Consider the following 15,710-nt stretch of genomic DNA (forward strand, 5'->3'; position numbering starts at 1 on the left):
TGCTTACCAACTCTTTAAAGCTGAAAGAGCACGAGTGGCTATTATTAATAGCTCTGTTAGGCTGGCAAACCGAAGCGCACAGAAACGAGCTAAAGCAGCCTTCAACAGACCACTTCACACTGGAAAAAAAAAAAAGGAAAGAGTTCTCACAAATTATAACTTGCTTTAGCAGAAGCATTTAAAAAAAAAACCCACCACCCAACCCCACCAACCTATTTGGAACAGCTGAATGAAGCGTGCTCGCCGAGCTATGCATCCTGCGCTTTTAAAAGAGAGCCCAGCACAAGATTATTCATTGTTGCAGGCTACAATGGAATTAATCTGAAATTAAAAAGCCATTTTCCCCCAGGAAACAGAATTTGAGTCGCTTGGCTGTCAGATGGAAGTCAACATAGATTTCATTTGAGTTTGGAGTGCCAAGAACCTTATTTGACTGGACGTGAAATACATGTGCTATTTTTAAACCTACCTCGTGTAATCGTTTAACCAGAGCTCTGTAATTCAAACTGGGGAGCTCTTTTCACATTAAAAAGCTGATCAGAAGACAGGTCTTTACAGTTCTGTTTAAGTGTTGGCTTGTTTCCATAAATACATTTTATGCTCCCAAGCTCCCCTAGTAATCATCTCTATGGCTCTTTCCCCTTCTTCTAAACCCACTTAGAAATATTTCAAACTGCCTGAAGGCCTCCAGAAAGCTTTTTCTGCTTACCAGACTCATACCTGTGGCAAGCAATAACCAGTCCAGTCAGGTCAACACTGATTACACAGTGGACAGCCAAGAGGTGATGAGTGCATCCATCTCTCTGCTCCTCTGACCAAGAATAACAAAGCCCCAAATCTTACTGCACCATTTTCCGTGGTGCGACCAACCAAACCTGCCACCACAATAGCAACAGCATCGTACTGTTTCCCAGAGCTGAATCAATTTCATACCTCAAAGGCTTCAGCTGTGTCATTCAGAGTTTTGTAGTTGCTTGAAGTCACAAAAGGAATTCTTTTTAACATATACAAATAAATATGTCTATAATGAACTAACCTTACACCCAGAGAACGAAGTGGTGTGTAGGTGAGCTGTGACATTCTCCTCGTTGAGAAGCACATATCCCAAACCACCAAGTTTATCATATGGCACAGTCTAATCCAGAAAGATAGTATGATGAAAGGCACAGTTAGTTACTGGCTCTTTTCACACTGAGAAAATAGCAACAAATCCCACACTGGAGAAAAAAAGCTAAATGTGTGCAAGCAAAATTAAACCTTGTAATCCAACACAGATTTCTTTCAACATGTTTCAGCTGCGACACTTCACTGAGAACTCAATCCACAGAAAGTATTTTTGCCTCCTACAAGAGAGCATCAAATTTTAGACAGCTGAATGAGTTACCACTATAGAGAAATGTGGGTTTCCTCCAGCTCAGGATCATCAAAAAGATCCAAGACTACACAAAGACTTCATCTTTTCAGGAATGTGCTCAACTAATCACACTGGGAAAATGGATATCCAGCTCCCCAAAGGAGCAGGGAGGGGTGCTGCTGCTCAGACAAACTTCTTTCCTATTTGGAAACTGACTCCTTTAGATGCTGCACTGTAACAGCAGATATCAGCTCCCCCCTCTTCCAGGATTTGATGCATTTCATTACCCAGGGCTACCCCCAAATGTCAGATCTTCTGCACACACTTTATCTCTAAGCAGTTTCTCACTAATGTGAACACTTCCAATCCAAGCTTCTGCGGTGCTCAGTCCCCACAGCAGCAGAGGTTTGTTTTGAAACCAGTGGTTTAAGAAAAAAAAACCCTGCTGTGCTATAGAGACAACACTTAGTGCCCACCCTGACAGCCAATTTATCTACAGTCCAAATTCATAGCTAATCAAGTCACTAGAGCAAGCATATCAGCCATGTACCATGCTCTGCAAGTTCCTTCTGACAAACACTTAACATCTGCAGCCTTCTGAAACATAAGACATTTTTTCCACTGCAGGAGAAGTCAGCCTGTGCTATGGATGACTGGCCCCTAAAGTCCTATTTCTGCAAGTAGGAACCAATGACCTGAGAACTGTTAACATCAAGGAACTAAGCAGGCAACAGTCTCAAAGGGATGTTTAAGTGATGCTGCCCAAATAGGTTCTTCCCCCACAAAAATCCACTGCTTTCTAAATTTAAAATGCTTCTTATCACTTGGGCATTTGCCTGAACTTAATCACTGAAGACATGGCTCCCTGCTACAGTGAAACAATACTTTTAAATCTGTATTGTAATAGGGTGGAAAAGGAACACTGTGGATATTGTGTTCATTTGGCTCAAAACCCCCAAACCAGCAGGGGAAAAAGAACCATAAATCACATTCAACACCTCATGCATACTCATACCCATGCCAGAAAAAGAGGACATGGAAATCCCCTCACCAGATACACTCCCCAATAATTTGTTGTGTGACATCAAGTTTTATTTTGAAGTTTAAAGAACACTTTGGTTTTACTCATGACACCAACTCGCTGCAGCCACCGCCTCTTCTCCTAATCACAGCCTAGAGAGAGAGGCAATGCAAGCTCCAAAACACACCCAGCCACACAGAGAACAGGCCTGGTTGGACTTCAAACAGAAACTTCAGATCAGAGAAGGATCAGTTAATTTTCTGTACTACAAGTATTAATCTCCTCTGCTTAATTTTCTTGACTAGAGCCCTTCCTTCCTCTCACCTAGGGGCAAGGAGGGGAAAGCAAGCGAGAGAGAACATGACTGTTGGTCTTCACACACTCACTGAACCACAGACCAATTTCCAAGAACCATATTTAAATGAGGTTCAAATTGTGTTCCTACTGAACTAGATTCTAAAGAACATGTTTTTATTCCAAGCAAACATGCACATAGGAAATAACCTCCTGGCTTTCCTTAGCTCACTAATGGGTGACACCACCTGCTTCCATCTTGGAAGCCTCATTCAACATTTATATCTTCACCTTTGTACACCTGCAAGCAATATTCCCATTTGATTCACTTCAAGGAGGTAAAGAGAACATTACTCAGAATGTATTTCCCCTATTGATTCAGAAGTGTTCCCTGAATGGGCAAATAGTCAATTAGTAACAGGAGGGAGACAAAGTATGGGAGCTCTCCATTAGTAATACCTGGAGACATCCTGCTGCTCCAAAGCACAGAGGCATACACCTTCTGCTGAAAGCACAAATAAGGAAACCAGGCAGTGAGAAGCTACAATAATTCCTACACAGCCTATTTTAAAGGCAAACTTGATTCAGGGCTAGAACTGTAGCACAAAATTGTTCTGGGAGTCATAAAACCCAGCAAGCTAGAAATTCATTCTAATACTTTGAGGGGAAAATTTAATGTAACTCAAATTTGGCAGCTAACACAACAGGCACTTACAAAAGAATAAGAAAAATTGCCATTCAGTACTGAAGAACTGGATATTTTCTACAGCTGCTGCTATCAGAACCTTGATATGGACAAGTAATACCCCATAGATATTGATGATACATTGAGACAAAGCAACAAACACAAAGACACAACAGATAGTTGCCGTCAGAGTTCGAGTTAGAGGTAAAAGAGCAACCGTGTCTTAAATGAAGAGATAGAGGGAGAAAGCCCTGATCTACAGCCACACAGAGCAGAGCTCACTGGAGCCTTGCTGTAAATACACCACCTCATCTGCACCAATCTCCAGACCTCACAGGAAAAAACCCACTGCCAAAACAACATCCAGACTTCAAGTGCACCTGACCTCATGGCTATGTCCCAAGAGTAAAAAAACCCTAACCACACAGTGAGATGGTGAAATACCAGAGCAACTTCATTCTTCACTGGGGGAAGAGGTGCAAGTAAGAACAGACTGAAAAGAGCTGCCCAAATGATTACTTCTGAAATGTAGTCATTTCTCAACCAGTAGAACAAGAGGTTCCTGAGAGTTCACCTCCTGCTCCTGTAACCCACTGCTGAGCACAAACTGCCATGACAAGAATTTCTTTTAATCCCCACACATTTCATCATTATTGGTTAACATCTATAAAACTTCCTCATGACAAAGAACCATCACACCTATTTCACAAGCAGAAGAGCACAGCTGCAGTGAGTTCTTCAGCTTGAGGTCAAGCAACAACTTGTGTGTTATTTCAAAGTGCCTGGAGAGCAATCCAAATATTGCAATGCCAACGACATCTGAAGTCTTGCTGTGAATTAATGCGCAGCCTTCCCAGTCTCTCTTGCTGTCTGTATGATCCTTTATAGAATCATAGTATCATTCAGGGTTGGAAGGGACCACAAGGATCATCTAGTTCCAACCCCTCTGCCATGGGCAGGGACACCCCACACTAGATCAGGCTGGACAGAGCCTCATCCAGCCTGGGCTTAAACACCTCCAGGGATGGGGCCTCGACCACCTCCCTGCACAACCCATTCCTGGGCTTCACCACTCTAATGGGGAAGAACCTCCTCCTCACATCTAGCCTGAATCTCCCCACCTCCAGCTTCATTCCATTCCCCCTAGTCCTATCATTACCTGAGATCCTGATCAGTCCTTCCCCAGCCTTCCTGTAGGCCCCCTTCAGATACTGGGAGGCCACAATGAGGTCACCTCGGAGCCTTCTCTTCTGCAGACTGAACAGCCTCAACTCCTTCAGTCTGTCCTCATAGGAGAGGTGCTCCAGCCCTCTGATCATCCTTGTGGCCCTTCTCTGGACACGTTATCATCTTCAGGAATTAAATAGATGACCTAATTAAAACATCTTTGCCATTTAATAGAGGAAACACGTTGCATTTCAAACACAATGTCACAAACCAGAGGCCTTCTCATTAACAATCCCTCCCAGCCTTTGTCCCTACTCAAAGATATTTAACGTGTGCATCGGGACCTCAGGAACATCCCAGCAAAGAAAAGTGTGACTCTAACTTACCAAGACTTGGAAGACTTCACTAAACATACACAACAGTAATTACTTCCCACATCTTACTCAACTTGTACTTTGGGACAAAAGCTATGGAAGTAGTCATTTGCTGAGTGGGGAAGAGAACAGGGCTCTCATTAACCAAGGCAAGCCTGCACGGAGAGAAGTGACATAGAAGGGGAACATGAGTGGAGCCAGGGTCCTTTTTCATACATTACAGCCATGGAAAGAGAAGCATGCAGTTAGACAATAGAGGAAATCCAACAATAAAAGACTAAGTCTATTCAGCATGAAGAGAGGCAGGAAATAAGAATCAAATGACTTTTTCCAAGCAGAAGAACGAGCAGATAGGCTGTTGACAGAAGCGTGTTGAACAAACCAGCCCTGGAAGGTAAGCTGCCATGGGGACTGAGACAAAGGGGGAAAAGAAACAACCTCAAACACTCACATTCATCCCCAAAAAAACCAAACAGTAACAAGCAGGGAGAACCCCAACACCTACAGTAGGGAAAGTGGCATCATTATAATGAAAACATAAGCAGAGGTACACAGTAAATATTTCAGATGCCACATATCTACTGAGCTGCTAAAGGACACCTGAGATACAGAAAGAGATGTCAGTGACAATTCTAACACCTCCCTACCAATTAACTATCTTAAGGCTACCTGCATCACCACCTTTTCACCTGCTGCACTCCAAGAGTACCTCAAACCTTTGACAATCAACCAGCACTGTTTCAGCAGGCCAGAAGAGAACCTGGATTCTGCCGAAGTTTTCTTTCAAGAGCATATGGTAACAGTCAACTTGGCCCTTGTCTAAACCAAATATTATTCAGACTTTCACCCAGAAGCACACATTGCAGCCTCCCTCCCGACACCAGGAGGCTTGCCTCAAAACAGCAAAGCCCTAAAGCCCTACTGCTGTTGTTCAGACATTAAGCTGTTTTATTTGCACCTCTGCCTCAGGAGAGCTGCTTGCATTACCATACTCCATCCACATTTCTCCACAAACATTTACCTTCCTCAGGTTACCCATGTTTGCCCCTTTCCACTCAATTCCTTTAATTTAAAGCCTCAGAAACAATACCCTGCTCTGGTTTTGGCCAGCAGCACAAGAGCAGCCTTAAACAGCTTTTCCACTGTCACCATCTGAAAGCCTTCCATAGCTTCTGCCCTGAGTTCAGCTGAATTAAGCAGCAGGGAATATAAAATTTAGCATGGAAACTGAGGCACAGAAAACACTGCAAACAAGGAGGAGGAGGAGGAGGTTTCCCTGATTAACCACAGATACAAGGGGCACATCACAGCAAGGCCTCAACACAGAAAACAAAATGGATTTTCCTCTGCTAAAAAAAATTATATATATATATATATATATATATAAAACACACCATGTTCATGTCAATTTGTTTCCAGTAAAAGCAAATAAATTTGTGTGTGGGGCAATAATGAACATGAAGAGATGAATTGCACAGCCCAAACCAGTCTGAAGGTAAACCAGTTTGTCTCCTGACGACTCTTAGTAGCCGGGCATTTGTCTCCCAGAAACATTTACATGTACAGGTACCTTTAAGTTCATTCTGTCATGGGGGAAAGTTTCTCATCTTAAGGGTTCACGTTGGAAGGCAAGAAGCATAACTCAGTGGTTTAAGGAGCAGGCAGAGGCAGGTCTATTAAGTTTCATGAAAATGAATGACCTTGGAGACATAAATTAGATTTCCTGCATCTCACTCCCAGTTTGTAAAAATGAGGATTAAGTGTTAAGTCTCCTGCACTGACCTCATTAGAGGATCTCTAATGGAGACATTTCATTGCTTTTTACACAAGATGAACCACCCTGGCACACAGGTACCAGAAGGACACACAACTGCTACTGAACTGGGAGGGGTTTGCTCACCTCAAGGACCAGTGGTCTTTCCTGGTTTCAAGATTTATTACAAACAAGAAGCAAGGCAAAGCTTTCTTTGCAGAACCTTGTCACATAGTGGGCATTAAGCAGGTAAATTTTAAGCAGCTTCACCAATGGATGTTCATAGTCCTACTTCCACACTTGGAAGCTTCTCTTATACTTCTGAGTTCACAATTCCTTTCTAGAACACGCTGAGGTACAAGCTCAGTGAAGCTGCTGCATCTAGACAAGAAGTGAAGAAGCTGCACTAAAGCTATTGCAGACAGAGGGGATGGGAAAGCAAGTTGAAGAAGGATTAGAAAAGACACAGGCAGAACTCCCAGAGATAGGTTGAGCTGGTTTTGCAGGCAAGAGTCACTTCCAAAGAACAGATAAGCACCACCATTCCAACAAAACTCAAAATTCACAAAATCAGATGACCACAGAGTGGAAGACAGAAGTGTAAGAGTGAAGCAGCTCCCTTCAATTCAAATGTTTTCCAAGCTCAGAGCCACCAGTCAATCACAGGTACAGCTTTTGTTGTGCACAGCCACCCCATTACCATGAGGCACTTGCCCTGAAGAACCTTCCCACAAGCCAAGTGCTCTTCCTCAATCCAAAGCCAATCTGAAGGTCCCAGCTGCCTGGGCACCATGTTTGGTTGTTTTTTTTTTTTACTGGGTATAATTTCTTGGGGAAAGCCAACCTTTAAAGCACTGGAATTCTGTGATGTACCATCCCTTCTTTCATATTCATGACACTTTTCATGTTAACATGCATGAATGAAGACTCCTAAATCAAGGGAAAGATAAAGAGGCATTTTAGCATCAACATCGTGTACTGCAGTCCCTTGTGGCTGTGGGTAGCAGCAGCCTGATGTCATCTACGCACTTGTTTAAGAAGATTCATAATCCTTAAGCACATACATTTAATAACTTTGATATCTAGCACAAAGCTTCTGATCCCTAACATCTTAGAGTAGTTAATTACTAACTGAACTTGCCACTTTTTTCTGGAAGACAAGGAACAAACTGGTTGCCAGAAGAGTGGACTCTGACAGAAGCAGTAATGCTCTGAATTCTCTGCTCCAGCACACCAATACACTCAAGACTACATCATCCTGCTTTACACAGCAATGCCACCCCGTCATTATCATAAGTGATCTAGTCTAAAGCAAAGTACAGTCTTGGGGGCTCCCCTGAGACCATAATGATTTCAGGAGCAGTACAGAAAAGACCTCTCTGGCCATCACAGTTCTGACTTAATGCCTTTAGCTGCCACCTGAACACTGTAAGTACACTGTTCAGCACACATTTTAGCCCCCTCAGTCTATACATGCTTTCAGCTGTCTCTCACTTACAGGAAACTTAAAACCTTCCTTCGCCTGAGCTTCTGCTGCCAAGATCACAGATATCTTCTATTCACATTTTTCAGATATTAGCTAAGACAAGACAATCTGTTCAGTTTATGCAAAACATGGGTGCTTGTGAAATGAGTGGTACTACACAGTGTGCTGACTCAAGGTAGGAATGCACAGATGAGGTCCCATGACCTCCCACAGCCTCTCTGTGTTAAGCACCCAGAGCCATTTACTACAGGCCAGAAGTAAACAGGGCTGCCTGAAGTTACCTGTCCTTCAGGGAAAGAAAATCAGCATCTCTCTCATATCTGTTATTGGGATACACTCACTGTGTACCCAACATTCACTGTTACACAGCAACTTACCTTACACCAACCCAACAACGTGCCTCATCTCACATTAAAAGAACACAGGCAGAACTCCCAGAGATAGGTTGAGCTCACATAGGTTATGAACATCACGAGATGCATGATCAATAACTCCAGGTAGGTTCCCCAATCCACTCCTCTACATGCATTCAGACTATGATTCCACATACAGAATTCTGTAGGAGCAAGAGTTTAATGTACAGTATCTGCCTAGCACTTGCAAGGTATCTGAGATCAAATAAGAGCTGTGATTTTTTTTAGTCCCCTCAAATGAATTTAGCTTATTCTAGATGAGGATTCATTTGTTGGAGAACTGGCATGAACACACACCAAGAGCCAGGTCAAGCCAGACTAAAGCTTGGGTTTCTGAAGGTTTAACAGGGATTTCTCACTAATAAGAAATTCTGCTCTTTAACAGTTCTAGCATAACATAAAGCAAGAATGTTGCCCCTGTGTATTTTAACCAACGTTTGCAAGGGATGTCTGTTCCCAGACCAGCTGATCACTAAGAATGCTTCCAAACAGCTCCAAGAAAAAAAAAAGGAAGGAAGGTCTGCAGGAAGTACCAAGTACCCCAGAACTTGCCTGTTTCTACCCCAGAGCAGCTGGCCACATGAAAAAGATGAGTCAAGGAGAAACTGCTCATCATACCCAGAGAAATAGTTATTAGCTCTAGATGACAGAACTTCCTTTGTCCTTAAACCTGATTTCTCAGGGGGGAAAAAATAAAAACCCCAAAAACCACTTCCCTAATTCACCTCACTAACCCCTCCCCACCTCCCTTATCCTCTCATTTCATGCCAGTAACTTCTGGTGCGTAATGAGTTTCATCCAGCTTGCCACGACAGTCAGCTCAGCAATAACCAACATTCCTGAAAGTTTTGTGCAAACCAGCAGATGGATAGGAAAAAAAAATCCTCTAATTAATTACATCCCCACTAAGGCATGGCCAGACAGAAACCAGCATTTAAGTTTAGCTTGGCAGGCAGCTAGTCCACAGGCACATCCATGCTGCTTGCCCATTTGATTGTTATGAAGGGCAGGGGAAAAGGAGGAATTCACTGGCAAGAGGGGCAGAGGAGGCAAGCTTCAGGACTTAGAAGCTCTTTGTCTCCTCCAAGAAGCTACTAAAACCTAAGTTCCATCAGTACTGCTGGTCATGAAAAGAAGTTTACAACACAGTCTCCACTGTATGCCACTGAAAGGGACCAGGTAATATCAGCATTATCAAACAGAAGTCCTGGTATGGTTTTAGAACAGGCCAAAACTGACTCTCAGGACCAGAGACTGACAAATCCCTGATATGAATCCTGCTATGACATAAATCCCACAACAATGATTTTTTCTCCCCCCATCTATGTAAGTAGACTAAATACAAATTGAACTAAGACCTCCAAATTAATGAGCACTCCTTTTCTTCCACTTACCTTGAATCTTAAAAGCATGAACTAGCCTCTCATTTTGTGAGCAAAAGACAACCTACATGCTCAAAGAATTACTCCTCCCTTCAAAGAACTCAGCCATGAAAATCTACTTTGAAATCTATCAAATTCATGCAACACCTAAACTGATCTACACTTTCAGGACTGCACTCCTAACACAAGTGACATGCCAGATACGCATGTAATCCTTTATGTCTAGAACTCAGAGACTAACACCATCAGATCCCCATTTCTAGGAATTCCACAACAAAAAGCCATCATTAGCCCCACTGGGCATAGAGGGGAAAACTGATGTTTGCATCCAAGCTAGTTCCACTTTGCTCTAGGTCAATGCACTATTCTGAATGCTCACTGAACAGACATTTGTATTAAACAACAACAACAAAAAACCCCCCAACCACCCAAAGAACACCTACTGAAACGGGAACAGCCAGCTAATATTTCCATGTTTGGGTTTTTTTTTCAGTCACTCCCAGCAATTCCTTGCCCCAGCAGACTTTTAAATCAAAAGGAGGCAGCACAGTATTCATATCTTGTTTGCTCCTTTGTTCATACATCAGCCTCTCTGAAAAGAGCAGTTGGGCACAGCTACCAACATTATAAAAGCTTGTGTAAAATGCTGCTGGCAAGCCAACATAAAGAGCACAATACTGCGTTGTAGATCCTGCTCCCTAACACCTCCCAGCACTCCAAGAAGTGACTAGATTTTCTTCCTAGCAACTTGCTGGAAATGCCATTTCCAAACTGCATCTGATCACACTCACCTCCTCCTGACACCTTCCACACCACCAATGACAATCACACCCTTTCCAACTTCCCCGTTGCACTACACCAACTTAGCATCAGTAGAGCATAAGCTTCATTTTCAGAAGCTCCAAAAAAAAAAAAGAAGCAACCCACACTAAATAAACAGGTCTCAAATCAATTGAGGGTTTGTTCTGTTCTGGTTCCAAGATAGGTTGTTTTTTTTTTTCTCCCCCCCCCCAAATATGCTGTATTTTAAAGCCTATTGATTTAAATTTAGGCTCTGAGCTCAAGTCAGAGGCTATGCATCCCTTTAAGGCAAGCACAGAATCAACAGAATGGGTTGGAAGGAACCTTCAAGATCATCTAGTTCCAAACCTCCTGCTAGATCAGGTCGCTTAAGGCACAGCTAACTTTGCTCTGAACGCTTCCAGGCTTGGAGCACTCACAGCTTCTCTGGGCAACCTGTTCTAGTTCCTCACCCACCACTCACCACTTCAACCCAAGCAGGATGACTTGTTTCAACTTCATGAAAATGAGCAACCTGGTCTCGTGGAAGGTGTCCCTGCCCATGGGGGTAGGGGGGTGTGTGACTACATGATCTGTAAGGTCCCTTCCAACCCAAACCATTCTATGAAGCAACTGCAAAGTATTTCCATAACAAAGCTAGAGTGAAAAATAGCTGAACCTTAAAACCAGTCTAACCAGGATAATACCCTAAAAACCAAACCAACCCATACATCAGAAAGCTGGGGGATTTTGAATGGTTCACTCCAACCCTGACCACCACTTCTAAGTTTATGTAGCTGCTCACTCGTCCCAGGATCACATAACAACTGATTGTTTTCCAGCTGAAGTTAACTACAATCCCAGCACTGTATTCATATGCCAACAACACAGAGTGCAGCGTGTGACTGAAGCTTACAGTGTCCTTAAATATGGCACGTAATGAAATCAAAGCTACCCTCAGGCAATCTTAATGTACCAACAGCTCTGCTGAGAGGATAACACAGGTTCTGCTGTGCCATTACACAGCCAGTAACACACACTTGCAAAATTCTATATGCTCACAGCACACTTTCCCCACCACCCCTCTCCCACTCCCAAAAGGGAAATACCACCTTTATGGGCAAAAGAACTACCTGCTATGGCTGGGACAGGGAGATGCATTTTGGAGCTATGACAGTAAATTTACAAATAGTGTGTTATTGAAGTCAATTACTGAACTGCAACATCAGAAGGCCATTTTTCTCACCTCAGCTGTAATCAGCATTAAGAATCACACACACCACATCTCCTCGCATTGGTGAAGGCTGTTATTATTAGCCCTTTGCTGCAGCAGCACTGAATCTATACCCACAGCTCCACAGGATGGACTGCTGCATACATACAAACCCCCCAGGAAGGGAAAACAAACCCCTGGAAGCAATGAGATCACTATTTGTTAATATGTAATTACTCCTTAAGGCAGGTCTGTCTCTCTCCCAGACAGACTTAAACTTTCTTCCCAAGAAATGCTTCTCACTCTGCATAGGGATATCAAGAGCTTTGTCCTGGTGGAGAATCATCCCACTCAGTCACCCCACAGCACAAATTCACATGCCACAGGAATCACAAAACCACAGAGGCAGGGCAAGTATTTCACTGTACCCCTCTGGGAGCTTAAATCATAGGATTCATGCAGACAGCAGCCTACAGGACTATTAAAATTATCACTAGCCATACCAAAGCTACACCAGTGGTGTAAAAACACCCAAAAACCTGTCCTCAATCCAGAGGCAATCATCACAATTCATCCAGGGAAGGAAAGTGAAGTCATTTACCCTGATTACACACTGAAGTCAGCTGAACAATCAAACCCAAAACTTACAAAGCCTCACAAGGGAGCTAGGACAGTCACTGCTGCCTGCCCTCCAAAGAATCCAGCACACTAGCATCTTTGCCTCAACAGCCACATATTTTCCTATCCCTTCTGCACATCTCAACACCACCAGTTAGTTGATAGGTAGTGCACTCTCAGTGAGCCAGCTGAGATTTGATCATAGCCCAATAACCCAGAAGCTGAGGCCCTTGGGCAGCAGTTGCTCTCTTACAGCTTCAGCACACACTTACAGCAGTCCTCCTGTGAGAAGCAAGGATTTGGACTCAATGATCCTCATGGGTCCTTTCCACCCCGAAATACACTGTGATTCTACAATTGTTCTGGGTTGTTTATTTGTTTGGGTTTTACAGATGTTGCTGTAAAAACAGAAACATTAAACAATCATCCAGGAAGGAAACCAAGCATACACTGGAATCGACCTCTGCACACTTCCTTTCACTCTTGTCATCCCGGCACATTAATCTGGAGTATCCTCCCTTGACAGCACTTTCCTGGCACCGGTGTCTCCGGATCAAACACCCCAAAAGCTAACACACAGATCTGAAGTGGAGTGATTTTTAAGCCAAGCCAGATGGAGTTCGATTTGAGGGGAGACGGTAGAATGAGAAAGAAAGTTGAGCGGGGTTCAAAAGAGTGTACTTCCGAGTCTCACCTCATGTGCTCCCTCTCTCTCTCTCTCTATACATTCAGTCGCAGACAGAGAAAGCAGCAGAGCCAGCACCGGCAGGGGAGGAGGCAAGAACACACACAATGTTTTGGCGGCCTTCAGCTCCTAATTTACTATTTCACTTTTTTTGCAAGGTTACCAAAAGGCCACTCTGAGGAAGGAAGTAGAAAATGCTTCCCATTCTCCATCTTCCACTTCTCAAAAGAAAAAAGACACGGTGTCTGAGTGAGCACACAGTCCCAAACACAGCAGAGTGCACGGCAAAGAACAATGAGCTCCCAAGCCTGGGCATTGTGTGCATCTACCTCCTCCTCTTCCCTCCAGACCCCATCAACCAACAAAACAAATCTCTCCGATGACCACACACCCACACCAGGCCACCAAACCCAACCCCAGGTCACAGTTTGTGCTACCAGCTCAAAGAGTAAAACCAAGACGAGATGCATTACCAGAAGTGCTTTTATTACCATAGAAAGGCTTCCACCCCTCTTAACAACCATGGATTTCTCACTGTTAAGGGAGCAGTGTACAAAACCCAAAGTGCTTGCCTGGCAATACTGGAGCTACAAAAATTATTACAGATTGCACATCAAGAGCAAATTTGACACATGCCTTTTAGAACAGCCAAGCACTTCATTCCCCCCTGGTCAAACCCCTTCTTTAGGAACAGAAATGCACCTCAAATGATGCCACCTCCGATTTGTTCTGAGAAAACATTTCCACTAAACCGAAACAGTAAAAACTCCTCATTGAGGGGGGTGCAGAAGGGAAATAACATCTTTGCTTTCAGTAACTGGTCAGTGTAACTCAGGAGTAAACAGACCCCAGACAGCAGCCTGCTGACTGCATAAAAACACTCCGGGCTTCCAATCGCCAGGAGCATTACTGCTTCAAGGAAAAACTCAGCAGAAAAAAAGTCAGTAAATCAAAATAACTGCAACCAGCGTGTAAAAATAAATCTAAGGGGAACGACACTTCAACAATGAATCATATTGTTTTCCTCCCAGCAATTCCTTGATCAGCCAGTTTCAGTGCGAAGCCACTAATGTTGTCTACCTCCTACTACTTTTCTGACGCTGGCCACCTTCCTTTCACACTTCAGAAAGAAAAATAAGAACAAACAAACAAGCAACCACACAATAAAACCCCCCAGACTGAAACCCCACCCCTTCCTATGCTACTGAAAATGTTATGATTAAATTCATTTGCCTAAAATCTTCATCTCACAATTCCATACCCATCACACACGAAAACGCGTGCAGCTTTCAACCTCCTCGGCCCATTTTCTCTGGGTGCCCATTTAAGTTAAATATTTCCCCGTCTCACCTTTATTGAAAAGGTGAACAAGTTCAACCTCTCCCCGAGAGCCCCTCCTCTGTTCAGACATCAGAAGCTCTCCAGCAAATAAAAAAGCCAAACACACACACACACACGAACCCGAGCCCCAGCACCCCCGGGGTGCCCCCTCCCACAGCAAAAGCAGGCAGGGACACCAAAGTCTGGCGAGAGACTTTCTCCCCCCGCTCCGCTCTCACGCCTGCAGACACAATTCCCCCTCCGCGCCTTTCCCGCGTCCAGCCCCGGGCATTCTTCCCCGAGTTCCCTCACCCAGCGCTGCCTTCTCTCCTCTCCCGGTGATTAACAGCGGTAAAACAATAAATAAACCTGCCTGCGCTGCACACACAAGGCAGGAGGGAAGGGCCTCACCTCCCGACTCGCAGCCACAACAAAATCCCGGTAAGTTACCCCCGCTCCGCGCCCACCTACCTCCGCGGTGAGCTACACCATCAACGGCGGCTCCGTCTCGCTGCCGGGACAAAGCGGCGGCGGCGGCGGGGCCGCTGGGCGGGAGCGGGGCGGCGGCGGCAGTCGGGGAGCAGCTCCCCTCTATACCCGGGGTGGTGGCGGCGAGCGGCAGGGTCCCCGTGCGGTGCTTTCAACAGCGGCAGCCCAGGGGCATTTTAACGGGGAGACAAGGAGCGGGGCGGCGACCGGGCCGGGGCGGGGGACCGCGGGGAGGGGGAAAGGAGGAGGAGAAGGAGGAGGAGGAGAAGAAGGAGGAGGAGGGGCGGCGGCGGGCTGGGGTCCAGGCAGCCGAGCGCTGCCTCCGCCTGCCTTCCCTCACGCACACACGCACCGAGCGGGCACCCAACAACGCAGCCAGGCCAGAGCCGCATCTCAGTATCCGGTCTCCCTATTGGAGGAGGAGGGGCACCCCGTGACCCGGCAGGAGGTGAGAGCCAATCGGCGGAGTGAATGGAAGTGATTTAAAAGAATAGGGGGAAGGCGGCGGGGGGGTGTGGGCCAGGCTCACGCCGCCACCGGCGCGGAGAGCGGGCGCCGGGCCCGGGGGCACAAAGGCGGCCGGTACCTGCGCGCTGCCGAGCGGCTGTGGGCTGGGCACGAGCACGGGAGGGAAGAAGGATGGCAGCGGGGACGAACCTTCCTTTCCAACACACCC

At 45.1% G+C, this 15,710-nt stretch overlaps 1 protein-coding gene across 2 annotated transcripts in view; it reads right to left on the minus strand.

Moving 5' to 3' along the window:
* Window positions 1-15,258, minus strand: part of RERE (arginine-glutamic acid dipeptide repeats) — a 266,319-nt gene extending 251,061 nt beyond the window's left edge. The window contains exon 1 of one of the 2 annotated variants that reach the window (XM_068158322.1): window positions 15,017-15,258. The gene's annotated coding sequence lies outside the window, so the exon portion shown is untranslated. The remainder of the gene's footprint in view (window positions 1-15,016) is intronic. The other variant, XM_068158320.1, reaches the window with a different exon arrangement.
* Between the last annotated feature and the right edge of the window lie 452 nt (window positions 15,259-15,710).

The sequence above is a fragment of the Melanerpes formicivorus genome, unplaced genomic scaffold (genome assembly GCF_026170545.1).
Source record: "Melanerpes formicivorus ecotype bairdi unplaced genomic scaffold, bMelFor1.0.p_v2 SCAF_39, whole genome shotgun sequence".
NCBI lineage: Eukaryota > Metazoa > Chordata > Aves > Piciformes > Picidae > Melanerpes > Melanerpes formicivorus.